Below are 17,896 nucleotides of genomic sequence, written 5' to 3'. Positions count from 1 at the left end.
GGTGGCATGCCAACATCTTCTCTGTGGAGCACTTGAAGGGTTTTGCTACAAATGATTTTTGCTGACTATATTAAACACAGTTGGAAGCTACGTGTTTCAAAAGAAAAACACCAATTGCTTGGGCTCGTCCGGGATTTGAACCCGGGACCTCTTGCACCCAAAGCGAGAATCATACCCCTAGACCAACGAGCCATTACATTAGTTGGGTTTTAGGAAAAAAATTACCAGACTAACGCGCCAGACAGCGTTTGTGTTCTCAAAATAGAAACAAAGTTTTCGTTTTGAAGTGAGGATTTTAAATTTCCTCAATAGGATCTGTTTTTCCAATATCATTTTCATTGTATGGGTAAATTAACAGTTGAGGTTTATGTACGATGGTGATAAATCATATTGACAGTTGTCAAAGTTGAGTCTGTTTCTGGTCAAATTGCTGGGGAAGACTTAAAATGTCCATTCATTTCTTAATTGTTTATGAGGGCTTTGTTGGTTTAGGAGAAATTTGTGGTTCAAATATAAGTTGGAAAAGCACATGAAGGATTTAACTTTCTTTCTCATATTCTGCATGCTATCACCATGTTGAAAATAAAGTAAAGATGTGCAGAGGAGAAATTAATTATAAATAGTCTTGTGCAAAATAATGTTTGGGGAGGTTGGCCTGGTTCCATAACTTGAATCCACAGCCGAACGTAACGACTGCCTTGAATTTACCTTCACAGTTTTATTCATCGATACATTCAGGCGTGTACTGGAAGGAATTTGATTCAAACCTACCCTCTCCAACACATATTTGCACATGTCTAAGTATGAATAAAAATAGAATTCCGTATGTCAAAACATATATTTTTTTCCCCTTTGTTTGTTGTTAACAAAGATTTTGCAGTCTTAAGAAAGACTTTGCAGTCTTAAAAGCGTCATCTGAGCAGTTAGGACTTGCATTAATGACTTACGATAAACCATTGATTTTAAATGGTTGATAATGAAAACAACACATTTTTTATGATTTCTCTCATACATTTCTAAGTAAAAGCTAAACTTGTATTAATATAAGATGTTAGCTTTGAAAGGTGATATCAGAAGCACCAGGAAATATATATATATTGATGGTGGCATGCCAACATCTTCTCTGTGGAGCACTTGAAGGGTTTTGCTACAAATGATTTTTGCTGACTATATTAAACACAGTTGGAAGCTACGTGTTTCAAAAGAAAAACACCAATTGCTTGGGCTCGTCCGGGATTTGAACCCGGGACCTCTCGCACCCAAAGCGAGAATCATACCCCTAGACCAACGAGCCATTACATTAGTTAGGTTTTAGGAAAAAAATTGCCAGACTAACGCGCCAGACAGCGTTTGTGTTCTCAAAATAGAAACAAAGTTTTCGTTTTGAAGTGAGGATTTTAAATTTCCTCAATAGGATCTGTTTTTCCAATATCATTTTCATTGTATGGGTAAATTAACAGTTGAGGTTTATGTACGATGGTGATAAATCATATTGACAGTTGTCAAAGTTGAGTCTGTTTCTGGTCAAATTGCTGGGGAAGACTTAAAATTTCCATTCATTTCTTAATTGTTTATGAGGGCTTTGTTGGTTTAGGAGAAATTTGTGGTTCAAATATATGTTGGAAAAGCACATGAAGGATTCAACTTTCTTTCTCATATTCTGCATGCTATCACCATGTTGAAAATAAAGTAAAGATGTGCAGAGGAGAAATTAATTATAAATAGTCTTGTGCAAAATAATGTTTGGGGAGGTTGGCCTGGTTCCATAACTTGAATCCACAGCCGAACGTAACGACTGCCTTGAATTTACCTTTACAGTTTTATTCATCGATACATTCAGGCGTGTACTGGAAGGAATTTGATTCAAACCTACCCTCTCCAACACATATTTGCACATGTCTAAGTATGAATAAAAATAGAATTCCGTATGTCAAAACATATATTTTTTTCCCCTTTGTTTGTTGTTAACAAAGATTTTGCAGTCTTAAGAAAGACTTTGCAGTCTTAAAAGCGTCATCTGAGCAGTTAGGACTTGCATTAATGACTTACGATAAACCATTGATTTTAAATGGTTGATAATGAAAACAACACATTTTTTATGATTTCTCTCATACAATTCTAAGTAAAAGCTAAACTTGTATTAATATAAGATGTTAGCTTTGAAAGGTGATATCAGAAGCACCAGGAAATATATATATTGATGGTGGCATGCCAACATCTTCTCTGTGGAGCACTTGAAGGGTTTTGCTACAAATGATTTTTGCTGACTATATTAAACACAGTTGGAAGCTACGTGTTTCAAAAGAAAAACACCAATTGCTTGGGCTTGTCCGGGATTTAAACCCGGGACCTCTCGCACCCAAAGCGAGAATCATACCCCTAGACCAACGAGCCATTACATTAGTTGGGTTTTAGGAAAAAAATTGCCAGACTAACGCGCCAGACAGCGTTTGTGTTCTCAAAATAGAAACAAAGTTTTCGTTTTGAAGTGAGGATTTTAAATTTCCTCAATAGGATCTGTTTTTCCAATATCATTTTCATTGTATGGGTAAATTAACAGTTGAGGTTTATGTACGATGGTGATAAATCATATTGACAGTTGTCAAAGTTGAGTCTGTTTCTGGTCAAATTGCTGGGGAAGACTTAAAATGTCCATTCATTTCTTAATTGTTCATGAGGGCTTTGTTGGTTTAGGAGAAATTTGTGGTTCAAATATATGTTGGAAAAGCACATGAAGGATTCAACTTTCTTTCTCATATTCTGCATGCTATCACCATGTTGAAAATAAAGTAAAGATGTGCAGAGGAGAAATTAATTATAAATAGTCTTGTGCAAAATAATGTTTGGGGAGGTTGGCCTGGTTCCATAACTTGAATCCACAGCCGAACGTAACGACTGCCTTGAATTTACCTTCACAGTTTTATTCATCGATACATTCAGGCGTGTACTGGAAGGAATTTGATTCAAACCTACCCTCTCCAACACATATTTGCACATGTCTAAGTATGAATAAAAATAGAATTCCGTATGTCAAAACATATATTTTTTTCCCCTTTGTTTGTTGTTAACAAAGATTTTGCAGTCTTAAGAAAGACTTTGCAGTCTTAAAAGCGTCATCTGAGCAGTTAGGACTTGCATTAATGACTTACGATAAACCATTGATTTTAAATGGTTGATAATGAAAACAACACATTTTTTATGATTTCTCTCATACAATTCTAAGTAAAAGCTAAACTTGTATTAATATAAGATGTTAGCTTTGAAAGGTGATATCAGAAGCACCAGGAAATATATATATTGATGGTGGCATGCCAACATCTTCTCTGTGGAGCACTTGAAGGGTTTTGCTACAAATGATTTTTGCTGACTATATTAAACACAGTTGGAAGCTACGTGTTTCAAAAGAAAAACACCAATTGCTTGGGCTTGTCCGGGATTTAAACCCGGGACCTCTCGCACCCAAAGCGAGAATCATACCCCTAGACCAACGAGCCATTACATTAGTTGGGTTTTAGGAAAAAAATTGCCAGACTAACGCGCCAGACAGCGTTTGTGTTCTCAAAATAGAAACAAAGTTTTCGTTTTGAAGTGAGGATTTTAAATTTCCTCAATAGGATCTGTTTTTCCAATATCATTTTCATTGTATGGGTAAATTAACAGTTGAGGTTTATGTACGATGGTGATAAATCATATTGACAGTTGTCAAAGTTGAGTCTGTTTCTGGTCAAATTGCTGGGGAAGACTTAAAATGTCCATTCATTTCTTAATTGTTTATGAGGGCTTTGTTGGTTTAGGAGAAATTTGTGGTTCAAATATATGTTGGAAAAGCACATGAAGGATTTAACTTTCTTTCTCATATTCTGCATGCTATCACCATGTTGAAAATAAAGTAAAGATGTGCAGAGGAGAAATTAATTATAAATAGTCTTGTGCAAAATAATGTTTGGGGAGGTTGGCCTGGTTCCATAACTTGAATCCACAGCCGAACGTAACGACTGCCTTGAATTTACCTTTACAGTTTTATTCATCGATACATTCAGGCGTGTACTGGAAGGAATTTGATTCAAACCTACCCTCTCCAACACATATTTGCACATGTCTAAGTATGAATAAAAATAGAATTCCGTATGTCAAAACATATATTTTTTCCCCTTTGTTTGTTGTTAACAAAGATTTTGCAGTCTTAAGAAAGACTTTGCAGTCTTAAAAGCGTCATCTGAGCAGTTAGGACTTGCATTAATGACTTACGATAAACCATTGATTTTAAATGGTTGATAATGAAAACAACACATTTTTTATGATTTCTCTCATACAATTCTAAGTAAAAGCTAAACTTGTATTAATATAAGATGTTAGCTTTGAAAGGTGATATCAGAAGCACCAGGAAATATATATATTGATGGTGGCATGCCAACATCTTCTCTGTGGAGCACTTGAAGGGTTTTGCTACAAATGATTTTTGCTGACTATATTAAACACAGTTGGAAGCTACGTGTTTCAAAAGAAAAACACCAATTGCTTGGGCTCGTCCGGGATTTAAACCCGGGACCTCTCGCACCCAAAGCGAGAATCACACCCCTAGACCAACGAGCCATTACATTAGTTGGGTTTTAGGAAAAAAATTGCCAGACTAACGCGCCAGACAGCGTTTGTGTTCTCAAAATAGAAACAAAGTTTTCGTTTTGAAGTGAGGATTTTAAATTTCCTCAATAGGATCTGTTTTTCCAATATCATTTTCATTGTATGGGTAAATTAACAGTTGAGGTTTATGTACGATGGTGATAAATCATATTGACAGTTGTCAAAGTTGAGTCTGTTTCTGGTCAAATTGCTGGGGAAGACTTAAAATTTCCATTCATTTCTTAATTGTTTATGAGGGCTTTGTTGGTTTAGGAGAAATTTGTGGTTCAAATATATGTTGGAAAAGCACATGAAGGATTCAACTTTCTTTCTCATATTCTGCATGCTATCACCATGTTGAAAATAAAGTAAAGATGTGCAGAGGAGAAATTAATTATAAATAGTCTTGTGCAAAATAATGTTTGGGGAGGTTGGCCTGGTTCCATAACTTGAATCCACAGCCGAACGTAACGACTGCCTTGAATTTACCTTTACAGTTTTATTCATCGATACATTCAGGCGTGTACTGGAAGGAATTTGATTCAAACCTACCCTCTCCAACACATATTTGCACATGTCTAAGTATGAATAAAAATAGAATTCTGTATGTCAAAACATATATTTTTTTCCCCTTTGTTTGTTGTTAACAAAGATTTTGCAGTCTTAAGAAAGACTTTGCAGTCTTAAAAGCGTCATCTGAGCAGTTAGGACTTGCATTAATGACTTACGATAAACCATTGATTTTAAATGGTTGATAATGAAAACAACACATTTTTTATGATTTCTCTCATACAATTCTAAGTAAAAGCTAAACTTGTATTAATATAAGATGTTAGCTTTGAAAGGTGATATCAGAAGCACCAGGAAATATATATATTGATGGTGGCATGCCAACATCTTCTCTGTGGAGCACTTGAAGGGTTTTGCTACAAATGATTTTTGCTGACTATATTAAACACAGTTGGAAGCTACGTGTTTCAAAAGAAAAACACCAATTGCTTGGGCTTGTCCGGGATTTAAACCCGGGACCTCTCGCACCCAAAGCGAGAATCATACCCCTAGACCAACGAGCCATTACATTAGTTGGGTTTTAGGAAAAAAATTGCCAGACTAACGCGCCAGACAGCGTTTGTGTTCTCAAAATAGAAACAAAGTTTTCGTTTTGAAGTGAGGATTTTAAATTTCCTCAATAGGATCTGTTTTTCCAATATCATTTTCATTGTATGGGTAAATTAACAGTTGAGGTTTATGTACGATGGTGATAAATCATATTGACAGTTGTCAAAGTTGAGTCTGTTTCTGGTCAAATTGCTGGGGAAGACTTAAAATGTCCATTCATTTCTTAATTGTTCATGAGGGCTTTGTTGGTTTAGGAGAAATTTGTGGTTCAAATATATGTTGGAAAAGCACATGAAGGATTCAACTTTCTTTCTCATATTCTGCATGCTATCACCATGTTGAAAATAAAGTAAAGATGTGCAGAGGAGAAATTAATTATAAATAGTCTTGTGCAAAATAATGTTTGGGGAGGTTGGCCTGGTTCCATAACTTGAATCCACAGCCGAACGTAACGACTGCCTTGAATTTACCTTCACAGTTTTATTCATCGATACATTCAGGCGTGTACTGGAAGGAATTTGATTCAAACCTACCCTCTCCAACACATATTTGCACATGTCTAAGTATGAATAAAAATAGAATTCCGTATGTCAAAACATATATTTTTTTCCCCTTTGTTTGTTGTTAACAAAGATTTTGCAGTCTTAAGAAAGACTTTGCAGTCTTAAAAGCGTCATCTGAGCAGTTAGGACTTGCATTAATGACTTACGATAAACCATTGATTTTAAATGGTTGATAATGAAAACAACACATTTTTTATGATTTCTCTCATACAATTCTAAGTAAAAGCTAAACTTGTATTAATATAAGATGTTAGCTTTGAAAGGTGATATCAGAAGCACCAGGAAATATATATATTGATGGTGGCATGCCAACATCTTCTCTGTGGAGCACTTGAAGGGTTTTGCTACAAATGATTTTTGCTGACTATATTAAACACAGTTGGAAGCTACGTGTTTCAAAAGAAAAACACCAATTGCTTGGGCTCGTCCGGGATTTGAACCCGGGACCTCTTGCACCCAAAGCGAGAATCATACCCCTAGACCAACGAGCCATTACATTAGTTGGGTTTTAGGAAAAAAATTGCCAGACTAACGCGCCAGACAGCGTTTGTGTTCTCAAAATAGAAACAAAGTTTTCGTTTTGAAGTGAGGATTTTAAATTTCCTCAATAGGATCTGTTTTTCCAATATCATTTTCATTGTATGGGTAAATTAACAGTTGAGGTTTATGTACGATGGTGATAAATCATATTGACAGTTGTCAAAGTTGAGTCTGTTTCTGGTCAAATTGCTGGGGAAGACTTAAAATGTCCATTCATTTCTTAATTGTTTATGAGGGCTTTGTTGGTTTAGGAGAAATTTGTGGTTCAAATATATGTTGGAAAAGCACATGAAGGATTTAACTTTCTTTCTCATATTCTGCATGCTATCACCATGTTGAAAATAAAGTAAAGATGTGCAGAGGAGAAATTAATTATAAATAGTCTTGTGCAAAATAATGTTTGGGGAGGTTGGCCTGGTTCCATAACTTGAATCCACAGCCGAACGTAACGACTGCCTTGAATTTACCTTTACAGTTTTATTCATCGATACATTCAGGCGTGTACTGGAAGGAATTTGATTCAAACCTACCCTCTCCAACACATATTTGCACATGTCTAAGTATGAATAAAAATAGAATTCCGTATGTCAAAACATATATTTTTTTCCCCTTTGTTTGTTGTTAACAAAGATTTTGCAGTCTTAAGAAAGACTTTGCAGTCTTAAAAGCGTCATCTGAGCAGTTAGGACTTGCATTAATGACTTACGATAAACCATTGATTTTAAATGGTTGATAATGAAAACAACACATTTTTTATGATTTCTCTCATACAATTCTAAGTAAAAGCTAAACTTGTATTAATATAAGATGTTAGCTTTGAAAGGTGATATCAGAAGCACCAGGAAATATATATATTGATGGTGGCATGCCAACATCTTCTCTGTGGAGCACTTGAAGGGTTTTGCTACAAATGATTTTTGCTGACTATATTAAACACAGTTGGAAGCTACGTGTTTCAAAAGAAAAACACCAATTGCTTGGGCTTGTCCGGGATTTAAACCCGGGACCTCTCGCACCCAAAGCGAGAATCATACCCCTAGACCAACGAGCCATTACATTAGTTGGGTTTTAGGAAAAAAATTGCCAGACTAACGCGCCAGACAGCGTTTGTGTTCTCAAAATAGAAACAAAGTTTTCGTTTTGAAGTGAGGATTTTAAATTTCCTCAATAGGATCTGTTTTTCCAATATCATTTTCATTGTATGGGTAAATTAACAGTTGAGGTTTATGTACGATGGTGATAAATCATATTGACAGTTGTCAAAGTTGAGTCTGTTTCTGGTCAAATTGCTGGGGAAGACTTAAAATGTCCATTCATTTCTTAATTGTTCATGAGGGCTTTGTTGGTTTAGGAGAAATTTGTGGTTCAAATATATGTTGGAAAAGCACATGAAGGATTTAACTTTCTTTCTCATATTCTGCATGCTATCACCATGTTGAAAATAAAGTAAAGATGTGCAGAGGAGAAATTAATTATAAATAGTCTTGTGCAAAATAATGTTTGGGGAGGTTGGCCTGGTTCCATAACTTGAATCCACAGCCGAACGTAACGACTGCCTTGAATTTACCTTTACAGTTTTATTCATCGATACATTCAGGCGTGTACTGGAAGGAATTTGATTCAAACCTACCCTCTCCAACACATATTTGCACATGTCTAAGTATGAATAAAAATAGAATTCCGTATGTCAAAACATATATTTTTTTCCCCTTTGTTTGTTGTTAACAAAGATTTTGCAGTCTTAAGAAAGACTTTGCAGTCTTAAAAGCGTCATCTGAGCAGTTAGGACTTGCATTAATGACTTACGATAAACCATTGATTTTAAATGGTTGATAATGAAAACAACACATTTTTTATGATTTCTCTCATACAATTCTAAGTAAAAGCTAAACTTGTATTAATATAAGATGTTAGCTTTGAAAGGTGATATCAGAAGCACCAGGAAATATATATATTGATGGTGGCATGCCAACATCTTCTCTGTGGAGCACTTGAAGGGTTTTGCTACAAATGATTTTTGCTGACTATATTAAACACAGTTGGAAGCTACGTGTTTCAAAAGAAAAACACCAATTGCTTGGGCTTGTCCGGGATTTAAACCCGGGACCTCTCGCACCCAAAGCGAGAATCATACCCCTAGACCAACGAGCCATTACATTAGTTGGGTTTTAGGAAAAAAATTGCCAGACTAACGCGCCAGACAGCGTTTGTGTTCTCAAAATAGAAACAAAGTTTTCGTTTTGAAGTGAGGATTTTAAATTTCCTCAATAGGATCTGTTTTTCCAATATCATTTTCATTGTATGGGTAAATTAACAGTTGAGGTTTATGTACGATGGTGATAAATCATATTGACAGTTGTCAAAGTTGAGTCTGTTTCTGGTCAAATTGCTGGGGAAGACTTAAAATGTCCATTCATTTCTTAATTGTTCATGAGGGCTTTGTTGGTTTAGGAGAAATTTGTGGTTCAAATATATGTTGGAAAAGCACATGAAGGATTCAACTTTCTTTCTCATATTCTGCATGCTATCACCATGTTGAAAATAAAGTAAAGATGTGCAGAGGAGAAATTAATTATAAATAGTCTTGTGCAAAATAATGTTTGGGGAGGTTGGCCTGGTTCCATAACTTGAATCCACAGCCGAACGTAACGACTGCCTTGAATTTACCTTCACAGTTTTATTCATCGATACATTCAGGCGTGTACTGGAAGGAATTTGATTCAAACCTACCCTCTCCAACACATATTTGCACATGTCTAAGTATGAATAAAAATAGAATTCCGTATGTCAAAACATATATTTTTTTCCCCTTTGTTTGTTGTTAACAAAGATTTTGCAGTCTTAAGAAAGACTTTGCAGTCTTAAAAGCGTCATCTGAGCAGTTAGGACTTGCATTAATGACTTACGATAAACCATTGATTTTAAATGGTTGATAATGAAAACAACACATTTTTTATGATTTCTCTCATACAATTCTAAGTAAAAGCTAAACTTGTATTAATATAAGATGTTAGCTTTGAAAGGTGATATCAGAAGCACCAGGAAATATATATATTGATGGTGGCATGCCAACATCTTCTCTGTGGAGCACTTGAAGGGTTTTGCTACAAATGATTTTTGCTGACTATATTAAACACAGTTGGAAGCTACGTGTTTCAAAAGAAAAACACCAATTGCTTGGGCTTGTCCGGGATTTAAACCCGGGACCTCTCGCACCCAAAGCGAGAATCATACCCCTAGACCAACGAGCCATTACATTAGTTGGGTTTTAGGAAAAAAATTGCCAGACTAACGCGCCAGACAGCGTTTGTGTTCTCAAAATAGAAACAAAGTTTTCGTTTTGAAGTGAGGATTTTAAATTTCCTCAATAGGATCTGTTTTTCCAATATCATTTTCATTGTATGGGTAAATTAACAGTTGAGGTTTATGTACGATGGTGATAAATCATATTGACAGTTGTCAAAGTTGAGTCTGTTTCTGGTCAAATTGCTGGGGAAGACTTAAAATGTCCATTCATTTATTAATTGTTCATGAGGGCTTTGTTGGTTTAGGAGAAATTTGTGGTTCAAATATATGTTGGAAAAGCACATGAAGGATTCAACTTTCTTTCTCATATTCTGCATGCTATCACCATGTTGAAAATAAAGTAAAGATGTGCAGAGGAGAAATTAATTATAAATAGTCTTGTGCAAAATAATGTTTGGGGAGGTTGGCCTGGTTCCATAACTTGAATCCACAGCCGAACGTAACGACTGCCTTGAATTTACCTTCACAGTTTTATTCATCGATACATTCAGGCGTGTACTGGAAGGAATTTGATTCAAACCTACCCTCTCCAACACATATTTGCACATGTCTAAGTATGAATAAAAATAGAATTCCGTATGTCAAAACATATATTTTTTTCCCCTTTGTTTGTTGTTAACAAAGATTTTGCAGTCTTAAGAAAGACTTTGCAGTCTTAAAAGCGTCATCTGAGCAGTTAGGACTTGCATTAATGACTTACGATAAACCATTGATTTTAAATGGTTGATAATGAAAACAACACATTTTTTATGATTTCTCTCATACAATTCTAAGTAAAAGCTAAACTTGTATTAATATAAGATGTTAGCTTTGAAAGGTGATATCAGAAGCACCAGGAAATATATATATTGATGGTGGCATGCCAACATCTTCTCTGTGGAGCACTTGAAGGGTTTTGCTACAAATGATTTTTGCTGACTATATTAAACACAGTTGGAAGCTACGTGTTTCAAAAGAAAAACACCAATTGCTTGGGCTCGTCCGGGATTTGAACCCGGGACCTCTTGCACCCAAAGCGAGAATCATACCCCTAGACCAACGAGCCATTACATTAGTTGGGTTTTAGGAAAAAAATTGCCAGACTAACGCGCCAGACAGCGTTTGTGTTCTCAAAATAGAAACAAAGTTTTCGTTTTGAAGTGAGGATTTTAAATTTCCTCAATAGGATCTGTTTTTCCAATATCATTTTCATTGTATGGGTAAATTAACAGTTGAGGTTTATGTACGATGGTGATAAATCATATTGACAGTTGTCAAAGTTGAGTCTGTTTCTGGTCAAATTGCTGGGGAAGACTTAAAATGTCCATTCATTTCTTAATTGTTTATGAGGGCTTTGTTGGTTTAGGAGAAATTTGTGGTTCAAATATATGTTGGAAAAGCACATGAAGGATTTAACTTTCTTTCTCATATTCTGCATGCTATCACCATGTTGAAAATAAAGTAAAGATGTGCAGAGGAGAAATTAATTATAAATAGTCTTGTGCAAAATAATGTTTGGGGAGGTTGGCCTGGTTCCATAACTTGAATCCACAGCCGAACGTAACGACTGCCTTGAATTTACCTTTACAGTTTTATTCATCGATACATTCAGGCGTGTACTGGAAGGAATTTGATTCAAACCTACCCTCTCCAACACATATTTGCACATGTCTAAGTATGAATAAAAATAGAATTCCGTATGTCAAAACATATATTTTTTTCCCCTTTGTTTGTTGTTAACAAAGATTTTGCAGTCTTAAGAAAGACTTTGCAGTCTTAAAAGCGTCATCTGAGCAGTTAGGACTTGCATTAATGACTTACGATAAACCATTGATTTTAAATGGTTGATAATGAAAACAACACATTTTTTATGATTTCTCTCATACAATTCTAAGTAAAAGCTAAACTTGTATTAATATAAGATGTTAGCTTTGAAAGGTGATATCAGAAGCACCAGGAAATATATATATTGATGGTGGCATGCCAACATCTTCTCTGTGGAGCACTTGAAGGGTTTTGCTACAAATGATTTTTGCTGACTATATTAAACACAGTTGGAAGCTACGTGTTTCAAAAGAAAAACACCAATTGCTTGGGCTTGTCCGGGATTTAAACCCGGGACCTCTCGCACCCAAAGCGAGAATCATACCCCTAGACCAACGAGCCATTACATTAGTTGGGTTTTAGGAAAAAAATTGCCAGACTAACGCGCCAGACAGCGTTTGTGTTCTCAAAATAGAAACAAAGTTTTCGTTTTGAAGTGAGGATTTTAAATTTCCTCAATAGGATCTGTTTTTCCAATATCATTTTCATTGTATGGGTAAATTAACAGTTGAGGTTTATGTACGATGGTGATAAATCATATTGACAGTTGTCAAAGTTGAGTCTGTTTCTGGTCAAATTGCTGGGGAAGACTTAAAATGTCCATTCATTTCTTAATTGTTCATGAGGGCTTTGTTTGTTTAGGAGAAATTTGTGGTTCAAATATATGTTGGAAAAGCACATGAAGGATTTAACTTTCTTTCTCATATTCTGCATGCTATCACCATGTTGAAAATAAAGTAAAGATGTGCAGAGGAGAAATTAATTATAAATAGTCTTGTGCAAAATAATGTTTGGGGAGGTTGGCCTGGTTCCATAACTTGAATCCACAGCCGAACGTAACGACTGCCTTGAATTTACCTTTACAGTTTTATTCATCGATACATTCAGGCGTGTACTGGAAGGAATTTGATTCAAACCTACCCTCTCCAACACATATTTGCACATGTCTAAGTATGAATAAAAATAGAATTCCGTATGTCAAAACATATATTTTTTTCCCCTTTGTTTGTTGTTAACAAAGATTTTGCAGTCTTAAGAAAGACTTTGCAGTCTTAAAAGCGTCATCTGAGCAGTTAGGACTTGCATTAATGACTTACGATAAACCATTGATTTTAAATGGTTGATAATGAAAACAACACATTTTTTATGATTTCTCTCATACAATTCTAAGTAAAAGCTAAACTTGTATTAATATAAGATGTTAGCTTTGAAAGGTGATATCAGAAGCACCAGGAAATATATATATTGATGGTGGCATGCCAACATCTTCTCTGTGGAGCACTTGAAGGGTTTTGCTACAAATGATTTTTGCTGACTATATTAAACACAGTTGGAAGCTACGTGTTTCAAAAGAAAAACACCAATTGCTTGGGCTTGTCCGGGATTTAAACCCGGGACCTCTCGCACCCAAAGCGAGAATCATACCCCTAGACCAACGAGCCATTACATTAGTTGGGTTTTAGGAAAAAAATTGCCAGACTAACGCGCCAGACAGCGTTTGTGTTCTCAAAATAGAAACAAAGTTTTCGTTTTGAAGTGAGGATTTTAAATTTCCTCAATAGGATCTGTTTTTCCAATATCATTTTCATTGTATGGGTAAATTAACAGTTGAGGTTTATGTACGATGGTGATAAATCATATTGACAGTTGTCAAAGTTGAGTCTGTTTCTGGTCAAATTGCTGGGGAAGACTTAAAATGTCCATTCATTTCTTAATTGTTCATGAGGGCTTTGTTGGTTTAGGAGAAATTTGTGGTTCAAATATATGTTGGAAAAGCACATGAAGGATTCAACTTTCTTTCTCATATTCTGCATGCTATCACCATGTTGAAAATAAAGTAAAGATGTGCAGAGGAGAAATTAATTATAAATAGTCTTGTGCAAAATAATGTTTGGGGAGGTTGGCCTGGTTCCATAACTTGAATCCACAGCCGAACGTAACGACTGCCTTGAATTTACCTTCACAGTTTTATTCATCGATACATTCAGGCGTGTACTGGAAGGAATTTGATTCAAACCTACCCTCTCCAACACATATTTGCACATGTCTAAGTATGAATAAAAATAGAATTCCGTATGTCAAAACATATATTTTTTTCCCCTTTGTTTGTTGTTAACAAAGATTTTGCAGTCTTAAGAAAGACTTTGCAGTCTTAAAAGCGTCATCTGAGCAGTTAGGACTTGCATTAATGACTTACGATAAACCATTGATTTTAAATGGTTGATAATGAAAACAACACATTTTTTATGATTTCTCTCATACAATTCTAAGTAAAAGCTAAACTTGTATTAATATAAGATGTTAGCTTTGAAAGGTGATATCAGAAGCACCAGGAAATATATATATTGATGGTGGCATGCCAACATCTTCTCTGTGGAGCACTTGAAGGGTTTTGCTACAAATGATTTTTGCTGACTATATTAAACACAGTTGGAAGCTACGTGTTTCAAAAGAAAAACACCAATTGCTTGGGCTCGTCCGGGATTTGAACCCGGGACCTCTTGCACCCAAAGCGAGAATCATACCCCTAGACCAACGAGCCATTACATTAGTTGGGTTTTAGGAAAAAAATTGCCAGACTAACGCGCCAGACAGCGTTTGTGTTCTCAAAATAGAAACAAAGTTTTCGTTTTGAAGTGAGGATTTTAAATTTCCTCAATAGGATCTGTTTTTCCAATATCATTTTCATTGTATGGGTAAATTAACAGTTGAGGTTTATGTACGATGGTGATAAATCATATTGACAGTTGTCAAAGTTGAGTCTGTTTCTGGTCAAATTGCTGGGGAAGACTTAAAATGTCCATTCATTTCTTAATTGTTTATGAGGGCTTTGTTGGTTTAGGAGAAATTTGTGGTTCAAATATATGTTGGAAAAGCACATGAAGGATTTAACTTTCTTTCTCATATTCTGCATGCTATCACCATGTTGAAAATAAAGTAAAGATGTGCAGAGGAGAAATTAATTATAAATAGTCTTGTGCAAAATAATGTTTGGGGAGGTTGGCCTGGTTCCATAACTTGAATCCACAGCCGAACGTAACGACTGCCTTGAATTTACCTTTACAGTTTTATTCATCGATACATTCAGGCGTGTACTGGAAGGAATTTGATTCAAACCTACCCTCTCCAACACATATTTGCACATGTCTAAGTATGAATAAAAATAGAATTCCGTATGTCAAAACATATATTTTTTTCCCCTTTGTTTGTTGTTAACAAAGATTTTGCAGTCTTAAGAAAGACTTTGCAGTCTTAAAAGCGTCATCTGAGCAGTTAGGACTTGCATTAATGACTTACGATAAACCATTGATTTTAAATGGTTGATAATGAAAACAACACATTTTTTATGATTTCTCTCATACAATTCTAAGTAAAAGCTAAACTTGTATTAATATAAGATGTTAGCTTTGAAAGGTGATATCAGAAGCACCAGGAAATATATATATTGATGGTGGCATGCCAACATCTTCTCTGTGGAGCACTTGAAGGGTTTTGCTACAAATGATTTTTGCTGACTATATTAAACACAGTTGGAAGCTACGTGTTTCAAAAGAAAAACACCAATTGCTTGGGCTTGTCCGGGATTTAAACCCGGGACCTCTCGCACCCAAAGCGAGAATCATACCCCTAGACCAACGAGCCATTACATTAGTTGGGTTTTAGGAAAAAAATTGCCAGACTAACGCGCCAGACAGCGTTTGTGTTCTCAAAATAGAAACAAAGTTTTCGTTTTGAAGTGAGGATTTTAAATTTCCTCAATAGGATCTGTTTTTCCAATATCATTTTCATTGTATGGGTAAATTAACAGTTGAGGTTTATGTACGATGGTGATAAATCATATTGACAGTTGTCAAAGTTGAGTCTGTTTCTGGTCAAATTGCTGGGGAAGACTTAAAATGTCCATTCATTTCTTAATTGTTCATGAGGGCTTTGTTGGTTTAGGAGAAATTTGTGGTTCAAATATATGTTGGAAAAGCACATGAAGGATTCAACTTTCTTTCTCATATTCTGCATGCTATCACCATGTTGAAAATAAAGTAAAGATGTGCAGAGGAGAAATTAATTATAAATAGTCTTGTGCAAAATAATGTTTGGGGAGGTTGGCCTGGTTCCATAACTTGAATCCACAGCCGAACGTAACGACTGCCTTGAATTTACCTTCACAGTTTTATTCATCGATACATTCAGGCGTGTACTGGAAGGAATTTGATTCAAACCTACCCTCTCCAACACATATTTGCACATGTCTAAGTATGAATAAAAATAGAATTCCGTATGTCAAAACATATATTTTTTTCCCCTTTGTTTGTTGTTAACAAAGATTTTGCAGTCTTAAGAAAGACTTTGCAGTCTTAAAAGCGTCATCTGAGCAGTTAGGACTTGCATTAATGACTTACGATAAACCATTGATTTTAAATGGTTGATAATGAAAACAACACATTTTTTATGATTTCTCTCATACAATTCTAAGTAAAAGCTAAACTTGTATTAATATAAGATGTTAGCTTTGAAAGGTGATATCAGAAGCACCAGGAAATATATATATTGATGGTGGCATGCCAACATCTTCTCTGTGGAGCACTTGAAGGGTTTTGCTACAAATGATTTTTGCTGACTATATTAAACACAGTTGGAAGCTACGTGTTTCAAAAGAAAAACACCAATTGCTTGGGCTCGTCCGGGATTTGAACCCGGGACCTCTTGCACCCAAAGCGAGAATCATACCCCTAGACCAACGAGCCATTACATTAGTTGGGTTTTAGGAAAAAAATTGCCAGACTAACGCGCCAGACAGCGTTTGTGTTCTCAAAATAGAAACAAAGTTTTCGTTTTGAAGTGAGGATTTTAAATTTCCTCAATAGGATCTGTTTTTCCAATATCATTTTCATTGTATGGGTAAATTAACAGTTGAGGTTTATGTACGATGGTGATAAATCATATTGACAGTTGTCAAAGTTGAGTCTGTTTCTGGTCAAATTGCTGGGGAAGACTTAAAATGTCCATTCATTTCTTAATTGTTTATGAGGGCTTTGTTGGTTTAGGAGAAATTTGTGGTTCAAATATATGTTGGAAAAGCACATGAAGGATTTAACTTTCTTTCTCATATTCTGCATGCTATCACCATGTTGAAAATAAAGTAAAGATGTGCAGAGGAGAAATTAATTATAAATAGTCTTGTGCAAAATAATGTTTGGGGAGGTTGGCCTGGTTCCATAACTTGAATCCACAGCCGAACGTAACGACTGCCTTGAATTTACCTTTACAGTTTTATTCATCGATACATTCAGGCGTGTACTGGAAGGAATTTGATTCAAACCTACCCTCTCCAACACATATTTGCACATGTCTAAGTATGAATAAAAATAGAATTCCGTATGTCAAAACATATATTTTTTTCCCCTTTGTTTGTTGTTAACAAAGATTTTGCAGTCTTAAGAAAGACTTTGCAGTCTTAAAAGCGTCATCTGAGCAGTTAGGACTTGCATTAATGACTTACGATAAACCATTGATTTTAAATGGTTGATAATGAAAACAACACATTTTTTATGATTTCTCTCATACAATTCTAAGTAAAAGCTAAACTTGTATTAATATAAGATGTTAGCTTTGAAAGGTGATATCAGAAGCACCAGGAAATATATATATTGATGGTGGCATGCCAACATCTTCTCTGTGGAGCACTTGAAGGGTTTTGCTACAAATGATTTTTGCTGACTATATTAAACACAGTTGGAAGCTACGTGTTTCAAAAGAAAAACACCAATTGCTTGGGCTTGTCCGGGATTTAAAACCGGGACCTCTCGCACCCAAAGCGAGAATCATACCCCTAGACCAACGAGCCATTACATTAGTTGGGTTTTAGGAAAAAAATTGCCAGACTAACGCGCCAGACAGCGTTTGTGTTCTCAAAATAGAAACAAAGTTTTCGTTTTGAAGTGAGGATT

General features: G+C 35.4%; 1 non-coding gene across 1 annotated transcript; it reads right to left on the bottom strand.

The window, feature by feature from the left end:
• Positions 1-1,222: 1,222 nt before the first annotated feature.
• Positions 1,223-1,294, bottom strand: TRNAP-UGG (transfer RNA proline (anticodon UGG)). The gene has a single exon. It is a non-coding gene; the product is annotated as a tRNA-Pro (tRNA).
• Between the last annotated feature and the right edge of the window lie 16,602 nt (positions 1,295-17,896).

Source organism: Pelobates fuscus, chromosome 6 (assembly GCF_036172605.1).
Source record: "Pelobates fuscus isolate aPelFus1 chromosome 6, aPelFus1.pri, whole genome shotgun sequence".
NCBI lineage: Eukaryota > Metazoa > Chordata > Amphibia > Anura > Pelobatidae > Pelobates > Pelobates fuscus.
Note: the sequence above shows the minus strand (reverse complement) of the source record. Positions and strands in the feature narration are given on the sequence as shown.